The following is a 4686-nucleotide window of genomic DNA, read 5'->3' on the forward strand; positions in this document are numbered from 1 at the left end:
TGTCCCCAATCTTCAAGAAACAAATATTCTCCTAAACCCTTAAAGCATCAAATTATTCTATCACACAGTGACTAGTCATCATAACTTAAATATTAAAGCACCAAATTATCCTATCATACAGTGACTAGTTAGCATAAGCTAAGCATTATAGTAATGTGGATTGCAGTAACTATATCTTTTTATCATACTGTGATGTAAATACTCTCCAAAACCTTTCAAAGTCTTGAAAATACAATTTATAAATATTGTGTTCTGTTTGTTTTGAGAACTGGTCTGGTTAGGTATTCCAGGCTGGCCTCAAACTCATCATCCTGCTGCCTCACTCAGGCTGCCGCCTGCTGAGATTTAAAGGCCTATGCTACCACAGCCATATGAATACCATGTCTCCACCAGCTTATCACGTCTCAACTTTTTCTTCTCTCTTCTACATAAGGCTAGGTAGGGGCAATGACCTCAGCCATGTCAGAATGGCTCCCACGTGAACACTTAATCCCAGAGAAAGATGCTGAACTTCTCCATTGAGAGCCATCTCAATTTGTAATTGATTTCTTCTCATCTTCTGTGTTGTGTGGGCCACCACCCCCTAGATAATCCTCTGGTTTAGAGACAGGCTGCTTTACCCTCAAGATCCTTTGCTCACCCAGCAATGTAAGTTCTAATATAAACAGTAAGATCTCCACTGGGGGAGCCATGGTTTGAATAAGTGCTCTCTCCAAGGGCCCATATATTTAAGGGCTCAGCCCCCAGAGTGATGCTCATTGATACATGGCAGGGCCTAGTGGACTGTCTTCAGGTAATGGGGAAGCTGTTGAGGGGCCCTGTGGGATCCTGGTCATTTCCCCACTCCTTTTCAGATCCCAGCTGTGAGGTGAGAGGTTTTGTCCTGTGAAGTGCCTCTGTCCTCCTGTGGTATAACTGATTATGGCTACCACCTCTGGAACTGGGCCTGCGTAACCCATTTCTCTCCACAAGGTATAACCTATAGGTAAGGGTAAGATAAAGCTAACAAAAGACAAAGTGACAGACAAAATCAACTCTGAAGAACAGTAGGATGTAGAAGGGCCAGAGCTGCCCTGGGGATCACCGCTGACTTCACCACAGCCCATCTGTCAGTTATGCAGCATTAAGAGTTATAGTGGTTCCAAAGAAAGCAGACTCCCTGAAACCTCTTTTCATGTCTAAACAAATTAAATACCCTCCTTCCAAATAATTGGTTTAGTTCTCTTGAGGGGTCCTTATACCTACTATCAAGATGTGTAGAAACTCCAAGCTGAAGGAATGACTTCACCGAATGGCTGGATCACAGGACTCTCCAGTGACATGCCCAGTTGCAACCTGCTTAGAGGAAGAGGGTCAAAGTTCACCAAGATTCAGCAGAGTTCATGCAAGTTCTAGAAAAAGAAGATGTTTCTACAAAGTTAGAAAGGAGTGGGGTTAGAGGGCTGGCTCACTCAGCAAGGTCATAACCATGCCATCATGAAGACCTGAGCTCGAAACCTAGTACTAATGTAAAAAGAAGCCATGTGTGTGGTAGTATGCATCTTCAATCCCAGCACTGGGGAGACAGGGACAAGGATGTCCCTAGAGCTCCCTGGCCAGCCAGTCTAGCCAAATCAGTGAACTCCAGGTTCATTGAGAGCCTGTATAAAAAAAAAGAAAGAAAGAAAGAGAGAGAGAGAGAGACAGACAGACGGACAGACAGAGACAGAGAAAGAAAAAGAAAGGAAGGAAGGAAGGAAGGAAGGAAGGAAGGAAGGAAGGAGGGAGGGAGGGAGGAAGGAGGGAGGGAGGAAGGAAAGAAGGAAGGAAGGAAGGGAGGGAGGGAAGAAGGAAGGAAGGAAGGAAGGAAGGAAGGAAGGAAGGAAGGAAGGAAGGAAGGAAGACAGTGAAAGATATCTGATGTTAAGCTCACACACTCATACACACATGTGTATAGGTACCTTCACATACACATGCATGAACACACAGACACACACAGACACACACAGACACACACAGACACACACACACACACACACGAGGATGGTGTTGAATTCTATAGCTCTCATCCACACGTACATGAAGACAACTAGAGGAATACCTGTTGTCCCTGCCTTTGATGCTACCCTGTTTCTCCGACCCTGCTTCCCAGATATTTTTCAACACCTACTCGGCCTTGTGTGGCTGCACTCTGACCCCAGGGCCTCTTTCTGTGACTTCCTGGACCTCCTGTTTTGTTTTGTTTTCTGGTGCTAAAAACTGAATCTGGGGCCTCGTGTGTACTAGGAAGATGCTATACCAATGAGCTACATCGCCCTTTTAAATTTTGAGATGGTGTCACTAAATTGCCCAGACTGGCACACTTGTAATTCTCCAGCTGCAGCTTCCCAAGTAACTGGGGTTTTATATAGATCTGTGCTACCATGGCTGGCTGACCAGACACTTTATAATTTAACTTCCGCTAATTAGGTAGTTTTCTTACCCCTTTTCTCCCTTTCGACCAACTAACCTACTTCCCACAAGCGACTGGCTATCATTTCCCTACTCTTTCATAGGCTAGCTGTGCAATTTGGTATGAATCATTTTGCAAGCCCAGTTTTTCTATTTGTAAAATGGGAGATTTAGAAGGAATTTTTTCAAAGATCTCTTTGAATTAAAAATATTACTGCCTTGCTATCTGACTCTTGAAGACCGTGGCCGTCCCTGGTTGGTCCTTGATCCACAGAAGGGTGAGTAGCAAATGGATGTGCTGAACGGTCACGTGCTTTCCTGTAGGTTGGACTCTCATGGTAACTGCAGATTCAAAATGAATTCTTCCTGGCTCTATTAGTTTCTGCCCCTGTCGCTGTAAAAACAAAATCTGGAAGAAACAAGGAAGGGTTTGTTCTGACTCAGGGTTCAGAGGATAGTTCATCATGGAGACAGGAGCTGCTCAGAGCGATCACAGACACAGTGTCAGGTGGCCGGTGACAGTCAGGGAGCCAAGAGAGCTCAACTGAGGGTCTGGCTGGGTTATAGCTCTTAGGACCTGCTCTCCAAAGATCCAATTTCTCCACAGTCTTCCAAAACAGTGTCACTAGAGGGCAAGCAGGGGTGCAAGCACATGAGCCCGAGGGATAATATCACACTCAAACCGTAAGAATAGTCTAGAACTGAACCAGATCCAGAATCAACTTCTCTTCTCCCAGAATATCACACATCATGTTCTCATATAGAGTGTGATATGGGTACTGTTTCTCCAAATGGAGAGGTCAACACTGGATAACTTAGAGAGAGAGAAAGAAAAGAAGGGACAGAGAGAGAGGGAGGGAGGGGAGGAAGTCAGAGAGAGAGAGGGAGGGAGGGAGAGAGAGGGAGAGAGAGAGAGAGAGAAACTACTGGACAATACAAACAATACCAGTGCCTCAAAAAAAATCCTTGGTGGACTAGAGAATTAGCCTCAGGAAGAAGCACCCAGTGCTGGAAGCACAGACAGTTCCTACCAGAGCATAGCCATCATGGAGTGCCAGCTTCAGCTTCCCCAGCCCCAGACACTCGCCACTCTGCATGAAGTCTCAGCTCCATCCACTCCCAGTGACTTCTGGCCACCTCTGCCCTTTGAATCGCTAAGGACCCAAGAATCCAGGGAGAGACATCTAATTGCTTTGATCCCAGGATCTTGGGATGGAGTGGTATCGACTCTGCTCCAGCTCCAGGATCAGGAAGGTGAAATGGGAAGTGTGTGCTAGATTTTCTCACTTAGCAGCAACCCACAGGTGACACATGATAGGCTGATAGGAGAGCAGTAAGACAGATTTATTTATTAGCCAACGTTTTACCTGACACAATCACCTTCAGAAATGAAGAGCCAGAAGCTTCAGGGGAATTGTCGCGACAGAATTTTTTCAAAAGAATCAACAGCCGTGTAACAACAGGACTGGATGAACAGTCAAGACTGGGCCTGCATCACAAACGTGAAGACGGGAGTTTGGATCCCCAGGGCCCACATAAAATGCCGTGGGGGCAGGATGTGGTGGCCACTTGTAATTTCAGCCTCAGAAGGCAGAGAGAGGGGCGTCCCCAGAGCAAGCTGGTTAGCAAGACTAGCCACATTGCCAAGCTCCGGGTTAGATTGAGAGACTCTGCCTTGATGAATAAGTAGACGAGTAATAGAGGAACAATCTCTGATTTCCACATGAACACACACACACACACACACACACACACACACACACACACACACACACACACACACACAGTGGATAGCCATCCCAGCATTGGCCTGGAAGTTCCAACCCCCACTGAGGCTTCGGTAATGGTCACGCCCACAAGGCGGGGTGGAGGAGGAAGCAGAAGACCCAAGAGAGAGAGGAGGGGTGAGCGCTCTCTCACTGGACAGAGGAGGTAGACTGAGCAGAGTTCTCCAGAGAACACCGCCAGACTGCGCCATACCTTTGCCAGACCCTACAACCTATCCCTTCATTTGTAAGTTACCCCACAAAATAAACCTCCCTTTTAACTACGTGGAGTGGCCTTAATAATTTCACCAATAGGTAAAGCTAGCTACCAGGAATAGACTGAGGCGAAGACAACAGGGTCCCCCTATCAGATCCTTTCCAGCTTCTCTGTACAACTTCCCTTCCTCCTGGGCATGGGGTAGGACCTGTATGGGGTGAGTGGTCTTCCTGGATTTTATGGCTCAGTTTGGTGGAGAAGGGTTCTAGTTTC

This window comes from Onychomys torridus, chromosome 15, assembly GCF_903995425.1.
Source record: "Onychomys torridus chromosome 15, mOncTor1.1, whole genome shotgun sequence".
NCBI lineage: Eukaryota > Metazoa > Chordata > Mammalia > Rodentia > Cricetidae > Onychomys > Onychomys torridus.